The 24,245-nt window shown below is 43.4% G+C and overlaps 1 protein-coding gene across 1 annotated transcript in view; it reads left to right on the top strand.

The window, feature by feature from the left end:
• Positions 1 to 24,245, top strand: part of LOC124046354 (connector enhancer of kinase suppressor of ras 3-like) — a 60,287-nt gene that overhangs the window by 5,498 nt on the left and 30,544 nt on the right. The gene's annotated exons all lie outside the window — the stretch shown is intronic.

Here is a 24,245-nt window from a genome sequence, read left to right as displayed (position 1 = left end):
TGGACTGAAAAGAACTGCAACCTGAGGTGGCACTGCACAGGGCACACACGGGTCACTGCAGCATAGTAGTTGACTGCCCATGCAGAGAGTTGTTTGTGTGTGCGCTTGAGAGCGAAAGATGGTGTACCTCAACTTCGGAATCATCTGAGGGATATTTCTAGACTTAACATAGTGTTGTAAACAACTGAAATGGTTGGTATTTATTTTGACCTCACAATAGAATGTCTGTTAATTGTGTTTTGTGTTATGCACAGTGACAACAAATAAGCCATCGGTGACAAATAGGCCTGTTCGATAAGGGCAGGAAGTGCAAACTACAGTGGTGTTGCTGGTAATACCAAAGTATTATGGAGTCAGCTATGCTATAACAGTCACTGCATATGACAGGAATGTGTTGGGCTGGCTTTCTGCTACTGAACCAAACTACTGCCTCAGTGAATCAGCAGTGAAAACACGCATGAATGTCCTTTTATGCACTTGCCCCACCAGTTGCTTCTAGAGGATTTACATGCCTGAGCCAGAATGACTGCTCAGCCTCTCTCGGTAAAGAACACACTGCATATACACATACAAGTCCAAGTCCTCTCACTCCCCCTCACACTGTTATTGTTCGCTCATTTATCCTAAGCGCTCTCATGCTACAACCAAATGAACATATGTTGTATACTGGGAATTGAGCAATATTTCGTGGCTCTCAAGTATGCCTAGATGGTCATATATACTGTATGATATGTGAGACTGCATGTTGAGAACATGTCTAGGCAAGTCTACATTCTACCAACCACAGGCTGTCCCAAGAGATTGCATTCCTCATGTTGGCTATCCCCACTGCTGACATTAACACATGTAATGTCTAGGGGTGCATATTTTGGGGAATATTCAGAGGTGGAAACTTTCCATGGGAATTAATGAAAATGTATGCAAATTAGTATTCACACCATTTAAATGTAGATGTTTTTTTTTCATTGGATATATTTACCATATATGGAGACGGAAACCTTTTACTTTTATCATCAGTAGACATCATTGCAAATGATTAAATCCTTCCAATAGAATTATCATTTTTTGGTATTGAACTTTAAATGAGTTGAATTGAACTTTAAATGAGTTGACTCATCACATGGGATGATTTCACTGAACAACAACAAAAGGGAATATTGAATGATCCCCAATGCGCTTTGAGGCGGCTGATGTTGGTGGGATTTGGAGGATTGAGGCAACAGGGGAAAGTGCCTCAGATCCACAAAGTCCCTTCCACCAGGTGGCTGATGCAATATGGCAGTGGTGACAACATATTTCATCTCCATCCCAAAGCCCTTGCTTGGAAGTGTACTTCGCCAGACTGCCAAGAACCTTGCCCTCATCCAGGCCAAGGTGGCGAGAAACACTAGTGATGACACCATAGGCCTAGTTGATCTTTGCACCAGACAGTATGCTCTTGCCAACATAATTGGGGTCCAACATGTATGCCGCGGTATGTTTGGGCTTCAGGCAGAAGTCTTCACGCTTTTTGATGCATTTCAGAATTGCAGTTTCCTCTGCTTGGAGCAACAGTGAAGTGGGCAGGGCAGTACCGATTTCTTCTCTTACATCTGCAAGCAGAGTCTGAACATCAGACAGGATGGCATTGTCTCCCTCAATCTGTGCAATATCTACTGCTATAGGTTTCAGGAGTTTCAGGCTGCTTACCACTCTCGCCCAAAATACATCATCCAGGAGGATCCTCTTGATGTGGCTGTCCATATTGGCAGACTGTGATATGGCCATTTCTTGGAAAGACACCTTCCCCACCAGGAGACTGTCAAACATGATGACAACACCACCCAACAGGTGTTGCTGGGCAGCTTCAATGTGGTGCTCTTATTCTTCTCACTTTGCTTGGTGATGTAGACTGCTGCTATAACTTGATGATCATTCACATACCTAACCATTTCCTTGGCTCGTTTGTAGAGTGTATCCATTGTTTTCAGTGCCATGATGTCCTTGAGGAGCAGATTCAATGCATGAGCGGCACAGCCAATGGGTGTGATGTGAGGGTAGGACTCCTCCACTTTAGACCAAGCAGCTTTCATGTTTGCAGAATTGTCTATTACCAGTGCAAATACCTACTGTGGTCCAAGGTCATTGACTGCCTTCAGCTCATCTGCAATGTAGAGACTGGTGTGCCTGTTGTCCCTTGTGTCTGTGCTCTTGTGAAATACTGGTTGAGGGGTGGCGATGATGTAGTTAATTTTTCCTTGCCCACAACCTTCAACCACCCATCAGAGATGGTTGCAACAGTCTGCTTTCTCTATGATTTGCTTGACCTTCACTTGAAGTTTGTTGAACTCTGCATCCAGCAAATGAGTAGATACAGCATGTCTGGTTGGAGGGGCGTATGCTGGGTGAAAAACATTCAGAAATCTCTTCCAATACACATTGCCTGTGAGCATCAGACTGGAATCAGTTGCATACACAGTTAGAGCAAGACACTCATCAGCATTTCTCTGACTACGTTCCTCCATTGTAAAAAAAAAAAACTGATTTCAGGAGGACCGTGAGCTGTTGCTATCGATAAGGTGTCACCTCAAATAGAAGTAAAGGGACCCTTATCAGAGGTTGCTTGTTGTGAGCTTTATGCACATGGCCAGAGGATTCTGCATATTTGTTACATTCTTCACATGATTTGGCACAGTATTTGCAAATGTACACAGCTTTTCCTTCTACATTAGCTGCAGTGAAATGTATCCACACGTCAGATAGTGCCCATGGCATTTTCCTGTAAAGATTCAGAAAAAAATTAGCAATAAAAATACAATTCCATGAACAGATAAAAAGTTAAGCAGTTAGATTAAACAACTCCTTTGTAAAATAAACGTTTGAAAATGAAACGTGTATGGAAACAGGTGAATTAACACTCCTCAGTTAGCAGGCTTAAGCAAGCTAAAACCCACATGGTAGCAAAAGCTAACTAGCAGAAATTAACAAGTTAGAAATGATTTAAACATTCTTTGCTGTAGGCTACTATTTATAAGTTAACAGAAAATTATGTATGTCACATAAAATATATTCACCCCACCCAGTATTGTAATCAAAACTTACTAGAAAGCAGGTAGTCCTTGGCTCAGACAGTGTAGTAGTGCGGGCTCAATAGCATCTCATTAGTGTGTGAGATCTTGAGAATCCGCTGTACATGTGATGGAAGAATACACTGTGCATGCAGAGGGTTGCAATTCCATTGAATTGGGAATAGTTTAAACAAAATATTCCTCAATACCTAGAATTGCCTTACGTGTATCCCACAAAAAAGGTTCACTGTTATAAGCTAACTTTTTTCAAATGAATTTAAGCAAAATTCCAGGGCTTAACTTCCCATTAAAAATTTCCGGAAGAATTCCGACCCTTTGCAACCCTAGTAATGTCTAGGGCTACACCCATTTAGTCGACTGGTCGAAAGGTGGTTGCTCGACCGAGATTTCTTTAGTCGAGCAGTAGCCCAAAAAAATAATAGATATCTATCTCATGGTGTACAAGACCGGTCTGATTCGTGCCTGTCTGAGTGGACTAATCTATTGTGAAGGCCGTGGGGATGGCACATGTGCTACTGAAAGTGTTTGGTTATATTATATAGGACCAATGGTGCAACACTAATAAAAATAATATTATTTTATGACAAATGAGCTTTCTCCCGCGTTGGATAGTGGTCGGTGTCTGCGGTTCAGAAACACATCGGTGCGCTGTTGAATTGGCGCCTTTTCCTAGACCATGTTGCGATTTGCATAATGGAACAGTTAACCATTATATTGGTGTTGAGAACAATTCCACACATCTGACTTCCCCTTTTACCTCATGAGCAACCAGTAGCATAAACATTCCTCAGTTTTTGAGTTTATTTGTCACGTCCTCTGCATCCGTTTTTCCGTTATGGTGTTCAGAGTTTGTTATAACCAATTTATTGATGTGATTGACATGCCAGGCCATATTGGCCATGTGCATGCGATGCATACATGTGTCACGTAAAGAGAGCTTGGGTTGAGGGAATAGGGAATGTTTTTCCTAAACAAATGAGGGATTTCAGTAACAACTTTATAGTCAGAAATGGCTGTAATTATGTTGCAGCTTCAGCAACACGGACAGCCCTGTACACACTTGATGTGTGGTGTTCGCTGCAGCAGGGAGGAGAGGGAGACAACACTATACACACTGTTGATGTGTGGTGGTCGCTGCAGCAGGGAGGAGAGGGAGACAACACTATACACACTGTTGATGTGTGGTGGTCGCTGCAGCAGGGAGGAGAGGGAGACAACACTATACACACTGTTGATGTGTGGTGGTCGCTGCAGCAGGGAGGAGAGGGAGACACCACTATACACACTGTTGATGTGTGGTGGTCGCTGCAGCAGGGAAGGAGAGGGAGACAACACTATACACACTGTTGATGTGTGGTGGTCGCTGCAGCTGGGAGGAGAGGGAGACAACACTATACACACTGTTGATGTGTGGTGGTCGCTGCAGCTGGGAGGAGAGGGAGACAACACTATACACACTGTTGATGTGTGGTGGTCGCTGCAGCAGGGAGGAGAGGGAGACAACACTATACACACTGTTGATGTGTGGTGGTCGCTGCAGCAGGGAGGAGAGGGAGACACCACTATACACACTGTTGATGTGTGGTGGTCGCTGCAGCAGGGAAGGAGAGGGAGACAACACTATACACACTGTTGATGTGTGGTGGTCGCTGCAGCTGGGAGGAGAGGGAGACAACACTATACACACTGTTGATGTGTGGTGGTCGCTGCAGCTGGGAGGAGAGGGAGACAACACTATACACACTGTTGATGTGTGGTGGTCGCTGCAGCAGGGAGGAGAGGGAGACAACACTATACACACTGTTGATGTGTGGTGGTCGCTGCAGCAGGGAGGAGAGGGAGACAATGGGTGCTAGTCAGTCACTCACTGTCATTTTTAAACACAGCCCGGCCCGGCACAATCAAATCAATTGCTTGTCGTACTACCTCTAGTCAAGTGTGTGTCCTAATGATTTAATCAACCCGTGTGCTTAAAGCATCAGACAAGCTCATTGAAAATAGTTGATTTTTTTTTTTAAACATAGAATGTGTCTACATATGGAAAATACATGTTTAAACATTTTGACCAATCGACTTGTCGAAATGACAAACGACTCTTCGTTGGCCAAGTTTTTTGTTTAGTCGAAGACAGCCCTAGTAATGTCTGCCTTTTGTAGTTTAACTGATACGTTAGCCCTCAGACTACTGATATCTCCTGGAGAATATTACCTTTTCAGTGGTCCAACACAATCCTATAACTAGGCTTGGTGTGTGCTTCTTTTCATTCAGAATGTGCTTCTTTCCATCCATTCAGGTCTGTCAATGTACTCTAAGTGTTGGCAAGCATCCATATCTAGCTAGAGATGTTTACACACTGTAATTGCCTCTTTAGATCAGCCACCTCTTGTTGACTCCCTACATTCAAATGTCCTGATGTACAAAGCAGCTGTGATGGACCCCTTTTTCCACATTCCTCTAGCAGTTCTTTGAGTCCCTGGGCTCCCTGGTGTGGCTCTCCTTACTGTGGCCCTACGGCCATGGCAAGCAGGGTGGTGAGAGAAATGGATGGATGAGGGAGGTTTGGCGGGCTTCAACCAGGATATGAAAAACACCTGGTGGACCCTTGGGAAATCCCACTGTCTTTTTGGTTAATTAAAAGTCGTGTGTGTGTGTGTTACAGTTTTATGACATCACTAACAAGGGGTAGATAAGGCAACATGGATGTGCCACGCTTCAGTTTTCATTCAAATGTGATGGGACTGGGAGTCACCTTTGTTTTTGTTTTGTAGTTAAAGGAGAGTTGTGAAAATTTCACAGAGAAATATTCAAAATACCTCCCATTTGAAGTCATACCTCTTCAGGGGAAAAACTGACACATGCTTTAAAGGCTTTGTCTTTAGTTCCTTCCACCAGGGTTCCCCTTTACCCTCCAGGGACTGGGCTTTCATGTAATGACCATCAACCTAGTTTTCCACCAATATCTTGGAAGAATTCACTGGCACATTTGCTTTTCCAGAGGTCTGCTCCTTCATAGAGTACTTGTTAGTGCTGTGTCATGTTCTGTGTGGGTATTTGCAGCGGTGCCGAATGGCCTGCTATGTTCTATTATCTGATGAATTCAACTGCTAATATCATGTCAAATTCATACTAATCCTCTCCCCAAACAGAAGTACTAAGCCCTTGAATTTTAAACAACACACTTTTCCTTGTCAACCTACGCTGAATGGGCACTACAAAAGAATTGAGGTGTGTTTTGAATGGTCGAACTATAATATTTAGCTACCCAGCAGCACCTGCATTTGTTTAAACAGGAAGGGTAGGGGTGCGGCCTGACTCAGACAAAGAGAAAATCTCAATTGGTGTTGCTCGACTCGTATCACCATTCTCCTCCGTCCTCTCAACGCCTACTTTTGAAAAAGGTCAGAGGTAATACAGGAGCTAAGGGCAGGAAACGTAGAAACAAATGCTCTTGATTGAAATGACTCTCTTATTCCACTCTCACGTCATCAGGCAAATTATCATTAATGGGGTGGAATCCCAAAATAAATGTTTAAAGTTATAAAAGCAAATTGAACTAGATGTGCAAGACATTTTATAGATGAAAGGATAAGTAGCGTATCATTTTTAAATATGCGGATGCTTTTTCTCAGAGAAAACCGCTGATTCAAAGGGGGGGTAATGGAGGATTTCAAACACTTCCGTGCTAGCACCTAAAAGGATGCTCTTGTGCATTCTCTGCTGAAGTAGGTAATCGAGGAGGTGAGCAGACTTCTCTGTTCAGTAAATTTACGTTGACAGAATGGAATGGATTTAATTTACAATAATCTTTTAATCATTTTTGTTTTGTCATGATAGTGTTGAGAGACATGGAACAGGTGCGTAGAAAGGTTCAAACAAGAGAAGCACACCTGGAAATGACAAGGGTGTGTTTTTGTGGTTAAAAAAAAGAAGATTATTGCCGTATTACTGTTCCACTGCCAGAAGGAACTGGTCGATCATTCAGAATTTGTGGGAGTTATTCCTATCTGTGTGTGTGTCACTCACATGCATCATAAGAGATCTAGAAACACGTTGAGTGTCAGAGAGCGAGCGTGAGACCCCGGCAGTGGTATAAAGTAGTTTTACGAAAGTACTTTACAAGTCATTTTTTTTTGGGGGGGGGGGCATCTGTACTTTACTAAATTATTTATATTTTGACTTGTACTTTTACTTCACTACATTCCTAAAAAATATATATATATACTTTTTACTCCATACAGTATTTGTTACATATTGAATGCTTAGCAGGGCAGAAAATGGCCCAACATCCCTACTGCCTCTGATCTGGCGGTCTCGCTAAACACACATGCTTTGTTTTTAAATGATGTCTGAGCGTTGGAGTGTGACTATCCGTAAATAAAACACGAATTGTGCAGTCTGGTTTGCTTAATATAAGGATTTTTTTATTTTTTTTTATTATTTGTTCATTTGATACTTAAGTATATTTAAAACCAAATACTTTTAGACTTAGGTGGCTGATCTAAGTAGTATTTTACTGAGTGACTTTCACTTTTGAATCATTTTCTATTAAGTTATCTTTACTTTTACTCAATTGTGACAATTGGGTACTTTCCCCACCACTGGACCCAGGCATGTCATTAACATGGCAGAGAAGGAGCCTGTGTGCTGTGCCACTGCCTGGCAGTGATCTGGATGTCTGTCTGCGTTGTGCCCTGTTTGTGTCACACTGGCTGGTCACGCTGTCACTCACAGATGGCATACCACTGAAGGTGACTCACCATCAGTCTCCCACACAGAGAACAGGATCAACTCATCTCCCTCTGTTTCCGAAGGATCTGAGCGCAAGCTGTCGGGACTCCTATTACATTCAAATGTTCATTTCAGTTCCAATGTACAGTGTATAATCTGAGTAAGAGGGTATTTGGGTGACTGTGAAATTTCAATGAAAGCGATATAGCCCATCATTGTGGTGTTGATTTCCAGCATATTGCCTTTTTACTCGTGTTTAATGACATTGCGTTTTCTGTCCTGTGTGTGCTGATGACTTTATGGTCCCCCCCCCCCTCTCCTCTATCCCTGACCTGGATGTGTGTAGGCTGTAAATCTTTCCAAACAAGATGTCTGTTCTCTTCCCCCTCCCCCGTTTCATCAATGGCAGCTGATATTTTCACAAGTGTCTTTTTTTAAAGTCTGAACCATATACGGTTCCCATAGAAATGTTGTTTGTCAATAACCACCTAAATGAGCTGTGCACATTTCTCCCTCCCCAGCCTGCATGTTTTTGTTGTGGTTTCTGTTGACTTCCATGACAGACCTATTCAACTAGCCTGTAATCAGCATAACAGGCCACCATGATCAGACACGGAGAGAAGAGGCCACTGTTCTCAGTTGACTGTACAGGCAGACTCTTTAGCTGTCTGAGTAGGGTCAAGAGTTCTTCCTTGGTCAGGTTTCATCATCAGGAAAACCTCCTTGCCATATCTACAGTATGAGCCTATGGTTGGGCCGAGTGTAGGTGTCCTCTGCCTTGCTGGGATGAGGCCTGGCGGTTTTCTCTCTCTGTGAAGACTGAAGGGACAACTTCAGAAAGAATGCAATTATGGTTTAGCCTGGAGGGATGTAGTAATGGTATAGCATCTGACATAGTAGAGACAGAGTAGTTGTTGACATAGTGGCTGAGAGTAGTTGTTGACATAGTGGCTGAGAGTAGTTGTTGACATAGTGGCTGAGAGCAGTTGTTGACATGGAGCCTGAGAGCAGTTGTTGACATGGAGCCTGAGAGCAGTTGTTGACATGGAGCCTGAGAGCAGTTGTTGACATGGAGCCTGAGAGCAGTTGTTGACATGGAGCCTGAGAGCAGTTGTTGACATGGAGCCTGAGAGCAGTTGTTGACATGGAGCCTGAGAGCAGTTGTTGACATGGAGCCTGAGAGCAGTTGTTGACATGGAGCCTGAGAGCAGTTGTTGACATGGAGCCTGAGAGCAGTTGTTGACATGGTGCCTGAGAGCAGTTGTTGACATGGAGCCTGAGAGCAGTTGTTGACATGGTCAAAACAGTTTTTCAAGCGACTGGCAAGTTCTGGGAGGTGTGTTAGTCGAATTTGGCTGCGATAAGACTATTGTTAAAAACAGACCTGCAACAATATGAGCGTGGAGGGCCAGGAAAAAGACGAGTTGTGGGGTTGTGGCGCAACAGAGTTTTCGGACATTTTGGTGGCTCTTTTGTTACTGTCTTTAGAGGTTGTTTGTGCAAGGTTTATGAGCAGCGTGGCTGGCTGCAGAGGGATGCATGTTTATGTGAGGGTGAGAGGTAGTTCTAAAACCACCAGCATTATGCACAGCTCCAGACCTCACTGAATTAGAATGTCCACAGAACTGCCCATTGCCGTGTATGTCCTCCAATTGTTGTTCACCAGCCCATGCAGGGGAAGCCAGAGCTGTGAAAAAGGACTTAATAGGAGTACAGGAACAAACTCGGCGACCCAGAACTGGTCTTTCCATTTTGCGTACTGTTGAAACTTGGAGGTGACTGACATGCTCGGAGACTAGCCAGGAGTAACTGTCAGGGAGGTTTCCTGTGTCTGTGGCACTCTCTCCCCTTGGTCTCTTTCTCTGTCTATCGTTCTGTTGATGTTTATTATTTATAATTTTTTTCACATGCCGAACACAGCGTGTACATTCACAGGTCTAACCCACCCCCCCAGCCATAGAATCTCACCTCCCCAACCTCTGTCAGTATCCCACCCCCTTCTCTCATTAGCTGCTTACTTTGTCAGGTTCCCCTAGTGTGACTGAGGTTGGCTGTACCCTAGAGCTAGAGCCAGCCTGTTGATCTGTTTAACACAAGCCAGGAGTGTGATGTCTGCTCCCTTATCAGGCATTGTCTATCTCACCCTCCACAGATTAGCACAAGTCCCTCGACTGTTACTTTTGTCTTGTTGGAGACCCTGGTTAAAAGTGTAATCTTTGTTCAAGATTGGCCCTGCATGGCAAATTACATTTAAAGTCAAGGACCAAACACGAATAGCGTACAGAAACACACCAACAGATCAGCTGATGATAATCTCACCAAAAGCATATTCAGGACAAGTTTATGCAGTAAACAGGATGGTCCATGATGTCAGAATGTACACTTGGACAGTCCTACCCACATGTTTTCCTTATAGCACTAGGGGAAAAAGTGATATAGTTTAAAGAAGCTCAACATACACATTTGCGGTTAGATGCTCAGTGGGGGTGTTACTGTTGTTGTACAACTGCCCCTTTCACAGTGGCCACTGTGTTTTGTATGGGCTTTGTTTTGCTCCTGTGATGGGAAGTCATGCATCAGAGGAAAGCTTGTCTCTTCTTCTAATTACAGCTCAGGCTTCCCCCAGCCTTTGTGCTGGAATTCCCACAATGGAACTCCTGAGAACAGTGGCTGAATTCCTCCGATTCCCCACAGGTTTGCCGAGCTAAATAAGAAGATGGAGAGTTACAGTGGCCCTGCTATTGTATGCCTAGCAGCTTTCCCACTGTCCTGCCCTGGCAGGGTAGGACCAGGGATAGGATGGGAGGGGAAGAGGAGGGGGCAGATGGCCAGAGCCCCCACTGGGAAAACAGAGAGGGGAGGCAGGGGGGAGAGGAGGAGGGCAGGCCTTTTCTTTCGGTGGGAGGTGAAAGAGTGCTCTCATCCATGTAATCAAACCCCTGAGAACCCAAGCTAGGCCTGCTTGAGTCTATACACTGTGCCTGGTGGCGGATGTGAGACTGGTGTTGAGAGGAGATAGGGGGGAGGGGTGTGTGAACATGCATGTACCAGTGTGTTCGTATACTGTTGGAAGGAACAGATGTGCAGGTCATCCTAAAGCTGCAGCACATAATCAATTATGTATGATTTACCGGTGATCTGATCAATGTCTGCAGGTCTGCTTCAGAGAACAAAGATACTTAAAGGTCCAATGCAGCTGCTTTTATTGCAATATAAAAACAATTCTGGGGAACACTTAAGTGCCTTACTGTGATTTTGTTTTCAATTAAAATGTTAAAATAAACTAAAATAGCTTCTTTGCAAAGGACAATTTCTCAAGCAAGAATTTTGCTAGGACTGTCTGGGATTGGTCTGAGTGGGAAGTAGAAAATGGAAAACTAGGTGTTATTGGCAGAGAGGTTTGGAACTCTTATTGGACTATTTTACCTCCTGGTGATATCACCAAGCAGGCCAAAGATTCATTCTGCCAAAACAGGCTGAAATTTCAGGTGGTCCTTTCAAAGAGCTTTAATACTAAAAGTGCATTATCATAATTTTCACAATTTCACAATATTATCCCAGCCTCTTGGAAATATATAAAACACAGGGAATTCATGTTTTTGACTGCACTGGGCCTTCAAGGACAAGACCTGGATTATCTAATTGCATGATTGCGTGTTCTTCTGTAAAAGGACACACTAAGGTATTCAGAATGCTCTCATTGTGGCCTACAGTAAATTACCTTACACATGACATCTGCTTCTAAATGTCTTGCAGTATAATACCAGCTTGACTCAATGTTGTGAGGCACTTTTTTTGCCTCTACTTCATTTCCAATGTCATTCCTTGATTTTCCCTGGGCTGTCATGTTCTGGCAACTGAGAGGAAACCTGCGGTTTTTAGTGCTTCTGTACAGATGTGAACCAGGAAATGTTAGGATTATCACAGGACTAGCCAGTCCGTTATAGGCCGAGAGGAAACTCACTGTTTACATTGCCAAAAACCTGTGCTTATAGCCTTAAGTAGGCTGAAGTTCCATGGCCTTCAGTGTGAGCCAGATCTGTTTCTACAGTCCAAACGGAGCCTCTGGCTCTGGGATCTTTGCTTTCCCAGCTGTCCAGAACCCTGTATGTCTGTATGTCAAATCTGGACTAAAGCTGTTGTGTTGATAACCTGTTCTACATAATAATAATAATATATGCCATTTAGCAGACGCTTTTATCCAAAGCGACTTACAGTCATGTGTGCATACATTCTACGTATGGGTGGTCCCGGGGATCGAACCCACTACCCTGGCGTTACAAGCGCCATGCTCTACCATACATACATACATACATACATACATACATGCATACATGCATACATGCATACATACAGTTGGGAGAACATGATTTTTAAGAAATTCATTAGCATTTTATTGCATGACATAAGTATTTGATCACCTACCAACCAGTAAGAATTCTGGCTCTCACAGACCTGTTAGCTTTTCTTTAAGAAGCCCTCCTGTTCTCCACTCATTACCTGTATTAACTGCACCTGTTTGAACTCGTTACCTGTATAAAAGACACCTGTCCACACACTCAATCCAACAGACTCTAACCTCTCCACAATGGCCAAGACCAGAGAGCTGTGTAAGGTTATCAGGGATAAAATTGTAGACCTGCAAAAGGCTGGGATGGGCTACAGGACAATAGGCTAGCAGCTTGTTGAGAAGGCAACAACTGTTGGTGCAATTATTAGAAAATGGAAGAAGTTCAAGATGATGGTCAATCAACCTGGGGCTCCATGCAAGATCTCACCTCGTGGGGCATCAATGATGAGGAAGGTGAGGGTTCAGCCCAGAACTATACAGCAGGACCTGGTCAATGACCTGAAGAGAGCTGGGACCACAGTCTCAAGGAAAACCATTAGTAACACACTACGCCGTTATGGATTAAAATCCTGCAGCGCACACAAGGTCCCCCTGCTCAAGCAAGCGCATGTCAAGGCCCGTCTGAAGTTTGCCAATGACCATCTGGATGATCCAGAGGAGGAATGGGAGAAGGTCATGTGGTCTAATGAGACAAAAATATAGCTTTTTGGTCTGAACTCCACTCGCTGTGTTTGGAGGAAGAAGGATGAGTACAACCCCAAGAACATCATCCCAACCGTGAAGCATGGAGGTGGAAACATCATTCTTTGGGGATTCTTTTCTGCAAAGGGGACAGGACGACTGCACCGTATTGAGGGAAGGATGGATGGGGCCAACAACCTCCTTCCCTCAGTAAAAGCATTGAAGATGGGTCGTGGCTGGGACTTCCAGCATGACAACGACCCGAAACACTCAGCCAGGGCAACTAAGGAGTGGCTCCGTAAGAAGCATCTCATGGTCCTGGAGTGGCCTAGCCAGTCTCCAGACCTGAACCCAATAGAAAATATTTGGAGGGAGCTGAAAGTCCGTATTGCCCAGCAACAGCCCCGAAACTTGAAGGATCTGGAGAAGGTCTGTATGGAGGAGTGGGCCAAAATCCCTGCTGCAGTGTGTGCAAACCTGGTCAAGAACTACAGGAAACGTATGATCTCTGTAATTGCTAACAAAGGTTTCTGTACCAAATATTAAGTTCTGTTTTTCTGATGTATCAAATACTTATGTTATGCAATAAAATGCAAATTAATTACTTAAAAATCATACAATGTGATTTTTCTGGATTTGTTTTAGATTCTGTCTCTCACAGTTGAAGTGTACCTATGATAAAAATTACAGACCTCTACATGCTTGTAAGTAGGAAACACTGCAGATTTTGTAGGTTATCAAATTGTTATCCCCACTGTACATACATACATACATACATACATACATACATACATACATACATACATACATACATACATACATACATACATACATACATACATACATACATACATACATACATACATACATACATACATACATACATACATACATACATACATACAGTGGGTCAGAAGTTTAAAGGCACAGTCAACTTAGTGTATGTAAACAGCTTGGAAAATTCCAGAAAATTATGTGATGGCATTAGAAGCTTCTGATAGGCTCATTAACATAATTTGAGTCAATTGGAGGTGTACCTGTGGATGGATTTCAAGGCCTACCTTGAAACCCAATGCCTCGTTGAATGACATCATGGGAAAATCAAAAGAAATCAGACAAGACCTCAGAAAAAAAATTGTAGACCTCCACATGTCTGGTTTATCCTTTATCACAATTTCGCCTGAAGGTACCACGTTCATCTGTGCAAACAATAGTACGCAAGTATAAACACCATGGGACCACACAGCAGTCATACCGCTCAGGAAGGAGACAAATTCTGTCTCCTAGAGAAGAACGTACTTTGGTGTGAAAAGTGCTATCCCAGAACAACAGCAAATAACCCTGTGAAGATGCTGGAGGAAACGGGTACAAAAGTGTCTGTATCCACAGTGAATATCCCATATCAACAACCTGAAACACCACTCAGCAAGGAAGAAGCCACTGCTCCAAAACCTCCATTAAAAAAGCCAGACTACAGTTTTCAACTGCACATGGGGACAAAGATTGTACTTTTTGGAAAAATGTCCTGTGGTCTGATGAAACAAAATAGAACTCTTTGGCCATAATGACCATTGTTATGTTTTGAGGAAAAAGGGGAAGGCTTTGTAAGCCCAAGAACACCATCCCAACCGTGAAGCACAGGGGTGGCATCATCATGTTGTGGAGGTGCTTTGCTGCAGGAGGGCCTGGTGTGCTTCACAAAATAGATGGCATCATGAGAGAGAAATTATGTGGATATATTGAAGCAACATCTCAAGACATCAGTCAGGAAGTTAAAGCTTGTTCGCAAATTAGTCTTCCAAATGGACAATGACCCCAAGCATACTTCCAAAGTTGTGGCAAAATGGCTTAAGAACAACAAAGTCAAGGTATAGAAGTGGCCATCACAAAGCCCTGACCTCAATCCTCTAGAAAATGTGTGGGGATAACTGAAAAGGCGTGTCTTAGCAAGGAGGCCTACAAACCTGACTTAGTTACACCAGCTGTGTCAGGAGGAATGGGCCAAAATTCACCCAACTTATTGTGGAAGGCTACCCAAAATGTTTTACCCTCGTTAAACAATTTAAAGGCAATGCTACCAAATACACTCAATCAGTATGTAAACGTCTGACCCACTGGGAATGTGATGAAAGAAATAAAAGCTGAAATAAATCATTATCCCTACTATTATTCTGACATCTCACATTCTTAAAATAAAGTGCTGATCCTAACTGACCTAAGACAGGGCATTTTTTTTTCTAGGATTAAATGTCAGGAATTGTGAAAAACTGAGTTGAAAAACTGAGTTTAAATGTATGTAAACTTCTGACTTCAACTGTACATACTTTTGTGTATGTGGACACCTTCAAATTAGTGTATTAGGCCATTTCAGCCACACCCGCTGCTGACAGGTGTATAATATCGAACACACAGCCATTTAATCTCCATAAACAAACATTGGAAGTAGAATGAAGAGCTCAGTGACTTTCAATGTGGCACTGTCATATGATACCACCTTTCCAATAAGTAAAATTTCACCAAATTTCTGCCCTGCTAGAACTGCCCAGGTCAACTGTAAGTGCTGTTATTATGAATTGGAAATATCTACGAGAACCAACGACTTAGCTGCAAAGTGGTAGACCACACAAGCTCACAGAACGGGACTACCCGGTACTGTTAAAATTGTCTGTCCTCGGTTGCAACACTCGCGAATGAGTTCCAAACTGCCTCTGGAAGCAACGTCAGCACAATAACAATTCGTTAGGAGCTTCATGAAATGAGTTTCCATGACTGATCAGCTGCACACAAGCCTAAGATCATGCCCAATGCCAAGAGTCGACTGGAGTGGTGTAAAGCTCACCGCCATTGGATTCTGGAGCAGTGCAAGCGTGTTCTCTGGAGTGATGAATCACGCTTCACCATAGAGCAGTCTGACGGACAAATCTCGGTTTGGCGAAAGCCAGTAGAATGCTACCTGCCCCAATGAATAGTACCAACTGTAAAGTTGGGAGGAGGAATAATGGTCTGGGGTTGTTTTTTTGTGATTCGGGCTAGGCTCCTTAGTTCCAGTGAAGGGGAAATCTTAATGCTACAGCATACAATGACATCCCAGACATTTACATTTACATTTAAATCATTTAGCAGACGCTCTTATCCAGAGCGACTTACAAATTGGTGCATTCACCTTATGACATCCAGTAGAACAGTCACTTTACAATAGTGCATCTAAATCTTAAAGGGGGGGGGTGAGAAGGATTACGTATCCTATCCTAGGTATTCCTTGAAGAGGTGGGGTTTCAGGTGTCTCCGGAAGGTGGTGATTGACTCCGCTGTCCTGGCGTCGTGAGGGAGTTTGTTCCACCATTGGGGGGCCAGAGCAGCTAACAGTTTTGACTGGGCTGAGTGGGAACTGTACTTCCTCAGTGGTAGGGAGGCGAGCAGGCCAGAGGTGGATGAACGCAGTGCCCTTGTTTGGGTGTAGGGCCTGATCAGAGCCTGGAGGTACTGAGGTGCCGTTCCCCTCACAGCTCCGTAGGCAAGCACCAGACGTTTCTGTTCTTCCAACTTCGTGGAAACAGCTTGGGGAACTCCCTTTCCTGTTTCAGCATGACAATGCCCCCGTGCTCAAAGCGAGGTCCATATAGAAATGGTTTGTCGAGATTGGTGTGGAAGAACATGACTGGCCTGCACAGAGCCCTGACCTCAACCCCATTGAACAACTTTGGAATTAATTGGAATGCTGACTGCAAGACAGGCCTAATTGCCCAACATCAGTGCCCGACCTCACTAATGCTCTTGTGGCTGAATGGAAACAAGTCCCCACAGCAATGTTCCAACATCTAGTGGTAAGCCTTCCCAGAAGAGTGAAGGCTGTTATAGCAGCAAAAGGGGAACCAACTCCATATTCATGATTTTGGAATGAGATGTTCGACGACCAGGTGTCCATATACTCGAAATCGTTGATGAATGGTGGAACATGAATGATTTGAAATCTATATTTGAGTAACCTGTATTATCATAAGAAGGAGATCCATCTTCATGGGCGATTTTCAATATAAACTGCGAAAACAAAACTTGCAGGGCCCCCTGTGTATATAGCCTCGTTATTGCTATTTTGTTGTTTTTTATTTGTGTGTATTTGGTAAATATTTTCTTCACCAACAGTACAGTAGTTTAACTTCTTGTGTTGAGCAATCCCGTATCCGGGAGCGTAATCATAGCCTCAAGCTCATTACCATAACGCAACGTTAACTATTCATGAAAATCGGAAATGAAATGAAATAAATATATTGGCTCACAAGCTTAGCCTTTTGTTAACAACACTGTCATCTCAGATTTTCAAAATATGCTTTTCAACCATAGCTACACAAGCATTTGTGTAAGAGTATTGATAGCTAGCATAGCATTAAGCCTAGCATTCAGCAGGCAACATTTTCACAAAAACAAGAAAAGCATTCAAATAAAATAATTTACCTTTTGAAGAACTTCGGATGTTTTCAATGAGGAGACTCTGTTAGATAGCAAATGTTCAGTTTTTCCAAAAAGGTTATTTGTGTAGGAGAAATCGCTCCGTTTTGTTCATCACGTTTGGCTAAGAAAAAACCCCGAAAATTCAGTCATTACAATGCCAAACTTTTTTCCAAATTAACTCCATAATATCGACAGAAACATGGCAAATGTTGTTTAGAATCAATCCTCAAGGTGTTTTTCACATCTATTCGATGATCAATCATTCGATGATCAATTTGGTTTCTCCTCTGAACCTCCTCTGTCTGCATACAGAACATTTCTATCAGCTATTGACAAGGAAATTTCAACGTAAGCCAAGACGGGAAACTTCTCTACCATGGCTCAACGGGGACCTCTGGAGGCAGATGAGAGAACGTGATCTTTCCTTGAAAAAAGCACTGAAGTATGGTCAGAATGATGACGGATGTATATTTACAGCACTGAGAAATAAGGTGGTAAAAGGAATGTAAAAAAAGCCAGAGTTCTTTCTTAGTGATCAATGAAGCAATTGGAAATGGCAAAGTGATTTGGGAAACCTCAACAAACTAACAGGGAAAGGAGCTGAAAAGTACCAAAAACAACTTGAGTTAAGGGATACTAATTCAAGACTCCGATTTTTATATCCACCATCTTTAAAAAAAAAAGTATTTTGTTGACTTTGTAAGGGAACTGGCGCAAAGATTTTCAACCACAGACCACAGTTCTCACTCCCATAGGTAACAATAAACCAATATTCAGTATTATTAGCTTCTTCAGGAGCTATAGAACAATATGTTTTTGATCTAGACTTCCTGAAGAGGGACACATTCTCTGATTGCCCCTATTGTACATTTTATTATTATTTTTTTTAAATCACCTTTTATTTAACCAGGTAGGCTAGTTGAGAACAAGTTCTCATTTACAACTGCGACCTGGCCAAGATAAAGCATAGCAGTGTGAACAGACAACAACACAGAGTTACACATGGAGTAAACAATAAACAAGTCAATAACACAGTAGAAAAAAAAGAAAAAAGGAGTCTATATACATTGTGTGCAAAAGGCATGAGGAGGTAGGAGAATAATTACAATTTTAGCAGGTTAACACTGGAGTGATAAATTATCAGATGGTCATGTACAGGTAGAGGTATTGGTGTGCAAAAGAGCAGAAAAGTAAATAAATAAAAACAGTATGGGGATGAGGTAGGTAAATTGGGTGGGCTATTTACCGATGGACTATGTACAGCTGCAGCGATCGGTTAGCTGCTCGGATAGCTGATGTTTGAAGTTGGTGAGGGAGATAAAAGTCTCCAACTTCAGCGATTTTTGCAGTTCGTTCCAGTCACAGGCAGCAGAGTACTGGAACGAAAGGCGGCCAAATGAGGTGTTGGCTTTAGGGATGATCAGTGACCCGTACAAATCAGCTGGGCTTGACAATCTGGACCCTCTATTTCTGAAACTATCTGCCGCCATTGTCGCAACCCCTATTACCAGCCTGTTCAACCTCTCTTTCATATCGTCTGAGATCCCCAAGGATTGGAAAGCTGCCGCAGTCATCCCCCTCTTCGAATCCCACCGTACCTTCTCCGCTGTGCAATCTGGTTTCCGAGCCGGTCACGGGTGCACCTCAGCTACACTCAAGGTACTAAACGATATCATAACCGCCATCGATAAAAGACAGTACTGTGCAGCCGTCTTCATCGACCTCGCCAAGGCTTTCGACTCTGTCAATCACCATATTCTTATCGGCAGACTCAATAGCCTCGGTTTTTCGGATGACTGCCTTGCCTGGTTCACCAATTAGATAGCAGATGTTTAAAGTTGGTGAGGGAGATAAGTCTCCAACTTCAACAATTTTTTTGCAATTCGTTCCAGTCACAGGCAGCAGAGAACTGGAAGAAAAGGCGGCCAAATTAGGTGTTGGCTTTAGGGATGATCAGTGAGATACACCTGCTGGAGCGCGTGCTACGGGTGGGTGTTGCAATCGTTAACTGAGATAAGGCGGAGCTTTACCTAGCATGGACTTGTAGATGACCTGGAGCCAGTGGGTCTGGCGACAAATATGTAGCGAGGGCCAGCCGACTAGAGCATACAGGTCGCAGTGGTGGGTGGTATAAGATGATTTAGTAACAAAGAGGATGGCACTGTGATAAACTGCATCCAGTTTGCTGAGTAGAGTATTGGAAGCCATTTTGTAGATGACATCGCCAAAGTCGAGGATCGGTAGGATAGTCAGTTTTACTAGTTTGGCTGCGTGAGTGAAGGAGGCTTTGTTGCGAAATAGAAAGCAGACTCTAGATTTGATTTTGGATTGGAGATGTTTGATATGAGTCTAGAAGGAGAGTTTACAGTCTAGCCAGACACCTAGGTACTTATAGATGTCCACATATTCTAGGTTGGAACCATCCAGGGTGGTGATGCTTGTCGGGCGTGCGGATGCAGGCAGCGAAAGATTGAAAAGCATGCATTTGGTTTTACTAGCATTTAAGAGCAGTTGGAGGCCAAGGAAGGAGTGTTGTATGGCCTTGAAGCTCGTTTGGAGGTTTAGATAGCACAGTGTCCAAGGAAGGGCCAGAAGTATACAGAATGGTGTCGTCTGCGTAAGCGGTGGATCAGGGAATCGCCCGCAGCAAGAGCAACATCATTGATATATACAGAGAAAAGAGTCGGCCCGAGAATTGAACCCTGCGGCACCCCCAAATATGGGTGTTTGGAAGTCTGCTGCAGTGATGCCTGTTTTTAAAAATCTGGTGACCCAACACTGGTGGAAAACATGTAAGCATTCTTCCAGTGTTATCGAAAGTAGCGGAAATATGGGTGGTTGAACATCTGTCTGATCACCTCATTCAGGGCAACGTCATCCATCAAATACAATTTGGATTCAGATCTAACCATTCTACCGAAACAACAGCCAATTGCTATTTTGTGGAGTGAATTCAATCTCAACTGGACATAGGTGGTGAAGTCGGCGCAGTCTTTTTGGATCTTAAAAAGGCCTTTGATACTGTGAATCATGAGGTCCTCCTATCCAAACTATCCTCCCTTTAATGAAGTCATTAGTTGGATGTATTCCTATCTGACAAACTAAAGTCAAAGGGTTCGTTTGGGGAGACACTCAGTCGGACTCTCTTTGCTATAACATTGGAGTCCCACAAGGGTCAATATTAGGCCCCCAATGTAACATGTAGATGTATGCAGACGATACAGTTCTAGACGATACAGACAACTAGTTGTTAACTGAAGCTATGATACATGTTTCAAAAATGGATGACCAATTCTTGCATGCATTTAAATATCGACAAGACTGTTTGTTCTTCTTCTCTAAGAAATCCTTTGATTCTTCCCAACGAGCTGTGGGGAGAAACTGGGGAGAATCTGGAGAATGGGGAGAATCTGAAAGTTGTGTCTAACTTCAGGTATCTTGGTGTCATTTTGGACTCCAACTTGACATGTAAGAAACATGTGAAGGTGGTGAATATGGTCAAGTTTGGATTCTCCAACTTTAGGTTTATAAGACCTTTCCTTCTTCTGGAGGCCGCCAAACTATATATACATGCTATGATCTTCTCACATCTGAGATGTTTCCTCACATACTGGTCACAAACAGGAGCTACTATTCTGAAACCAATTGAATCACTCTACAAACAAACACGATTTTTGACAACAAACCAAACAGTGACCGCCATTGTCATATCATTTAGAAACATAATTGATTTAGTCTGGATAGCTTTTAACAGTATGTAAGCATTGTCTTTAAGATCCTGCATGGTCTTGCCCCTCCACCCCTATGCCAGCATATCATGCTCAAAGAAAGCACCTCCCTTTTCAACACAGTAAAATCGGTCAATCGGACTTTTCTGTTCGAGCTACAATATACTGGAATGCAGTGCCCAGGGACTTGAGAAGCTGCACTGATTTATTGTACTTTTACATTTCAATTGAAAACATGGCTTAAATCTATCCAAACCTGTACAAACCTGAGTTATCTGTGGTTCCTCATACGTAAGACGACAGTTGATAATAGTGTAGTTGTTAGAATAATATATTATTGGATGTAATGTATTGTTTTAGTGTGTATTTCTTTGTGGCTGTGTAATTGTCCTTAGCTGCCCTGGGACTTCGGGTGCAAATGATCTTTCGGCTAACCCCGGCACATTTACATGGGATGTTGCATTATTGTAATATGGATGTTAATTAATGTGTGTTGTCCCCAATGAAATGAATGAATGAATAAATGTAGTGTAGTTCCAGGCCCCAATTAATAGGTGTAGCTAGTGGCAGCAGGACCCCACAGTAACAGCAGGCGCCCGTCTATCCAGCCCCCTGCTCCAGAGTGGGTGAGGTAATGACAGACAGGGGGGGGGGGGTGTCGAGGTTTACTAATCATCCCCTATATTGTGAAAGTCGATCACTCAAAGTGCTTTGAAACGGAACTTCCTCCTAATATGTTACATTGAAAACACATGTTTATGCTGGACCATTTACTCAATTGGATTGTTCAGTCTCCGCTGGACTCACTAATGTCACTATCACACACACACAGACCATAAGCTCCATTTTCTGCTGATGTTCAAATGAGGAGAAGCCTGGGTTAATGCATAACATTTTTGTGAGACAGAATTTATTTTGTGTTTCTGCATGTTTCTTCACACTTCATCTCAGCTTTGGCATTTAAGTGCGTGTTAAATTCTGTTTTCAGGATAGCGTTAAAATGTTTTAAGCCTGGTTTGGCCTTTTTGAAGTGCTTTCACAAATTCTCCCACTTCCACTCCCTTCATCAATTCATTATAGTGTGACACCCACCTCCCTCACTTGTTTTTATGTCCTTAATGAACGTGAATAGTTTCTCACACACCCTGTAGCCATTGGTCTACGCTCTATATACTTTTATCAGGTCTATGTGAGAAGGTGCGTCTTTTCTTCTGGATGTGGCAAGAGTACAGGCCAGAGAGATCATGGTATTGTCCCTTAAGACTCTGGGAGCAAATGTAGCCTGTGGTTTCTATGGGATAAATGCACTTCGACTTGTATACCTATTGGGATAATGCAGTCTTACTGGGGGTACCCATGTTTCCCACTCTCTCCCCAGCGGGATCCTCTCAATTAGTCACATCGAGGGGACCCCCTCCCCCCGAGGGGACCCCCTCCCCCCACACACACACAGGCTGTATTGAAGTGGCAGCTTTTGTTCAAACTCTCCGAATTAGACCGCCAGGCTAGTCAGGTTGGACCCTACCGTGATCTGACCCAGAATTCCAAAGTCAGGGCAGTGCTCTTGGAGACGGATTTGGGGAGGTGTAAAAAAAAACACTGAAACGAATGAAGCAATTTATATAGGTATTGAGGGTGGAAGGGAAGTTATGTTTTGGGAAGATGTTTTGTTTGTCTACCCAAAGCTTTGTAATAAGCCTGTAGGCTGTTCAGGAGAAGTTCATCTCAGAGTTTATTAATAATGGGAAGGAAAACTGCCACAGTCAGAGCAGGCCTAGTAGCCCAAACTTAGTTTTCCTTCCCCTCTCCCCTTAACTCATCCGTAGAGAGATTCCGCAGAAGGATGGCATCGTTCCACAGGAAATGCCTTCTTAACACGCCGAGGGTAATGCAGGAAGGAGAAACCTTAGCCCTGTGTTTCCATTCTTTTGTTTCTCTTTAATCCCATTACCAGCAGCTGGCCCAGTCAGAGGCTGAGGCTGTGTTTGTGTTGGGCTGCGTTCAGTCCCCCTCCGCCACACAGCGCTCACTGGGTCTCTCTCATACTCTCCTCCACTGGGCCTTTTGAAGTGATCTCCCTCTGTGCTGCCAAAACTCAGTCCATTTTAGGGATTAAGCCCAAATTGCATAAAGTCTGCCCTGGGAATTCTCAAGCCAGGAATGTGAAAAATGTTTAGACAGTAAGTGAACTTGACTGGTTGCGTTGTGGGTTATAGTTGAGCAGTTTGATGTCTTTTGTTGATTTCACTGCAGAAGCCTTGCAGACTTTCTAGCGTTTTGAGGTTTTATAAGAGGTCGTTAAATAACTTCAATGTAAAAAGCACAGTTAATGGACTGTTAGAGATTCTTCTGCAGATTTGTAGTATTTTGTGAAAGACTTGGCGTGTGTGTGTGTGTGTGTGTGTGTGTGTGTGTGTGTGTGTGTGTGTGTGTGTGTGTGTGTGAATAGGACAGTCACAGCAACGTATGCTACTCTTGTTGCAACCCAGTAGACATATGATTGGCACAGCAGTCTCTGTGGTGTGTCCTGGGAGCCCCTGGCTCTCTGCTCTGCAGGCCAGACGAATTAACAGTCTGCTCTGGTATCTGCAACTGGATATCCTGCAGCACTAAGCCATTCACCATGCTGACACACACATACACATGTTGCAACAGCACACCACACACACACACATTGAATGCCACACAGGTGTGAAAATGAGGTACCATTTATAAAGAAGGCTCCTTACCACAGAACATACCCCTTCTGCATACACATAATGCTCAACATAGTGTATTCATATATGGAGTGTTGTTAATATGGCTGCAGTTTAGACTGGAAAGAATGTACGAAACCAAAGCTCTTTCCTTGAATACTTGTCAACGGAGAAATGGATGGGTTTTGGATGGCCATACTCACAGCAAGTCTGTGTGTGTGTGTGTACATCTGTCAGGATCAGGGGGGTTGTGCAGCTGACGGGCCATTCAGAGGGCCAGGGCTCAGGGCCATAGCTCTGCAGCTGCCCCCTCTCTGTGCCCTCATTGATGGACTAGATGGTGTTTACTCCCCACCCCCTAAATGGTTTATTGTGAACAAGAAGCATTTGTGTTTGGCTCACTTGGGAGACTTTTTTTTTTTTGCAGTTGTCTTGTCGAAAGCACTGCATGTTACCCACAGACTTCTGCTAATGGGGCCGTAAAATATAAAAATTGCATTGGACCAATTCATCCAGCTGAGCCCTTAGTAGGTGTGAGTGTAAT

Source organism: Oncorhynchus gorbuscha, linkage group LG10, assembly GCF_021184085.1.
Source record: "Oncorhynchus gorbuscha isolate QuinsamMale2020 ecotype Even-year linkage group LG10, OgorEven_v1.0, whole genome shotgun sequence".
Taxonomy (NCBI): Eukaryota; Metazoa; Chordata; class Actinopteri; order Salmoniformes; family Salmonidae; genus Oncorhynchus; species Oncorhynchus gorbuscha.
Note: the sequence above shows the minus strand (reverse complement) of the source record. Positions and strands in the feature narration are given on the sequence as shown.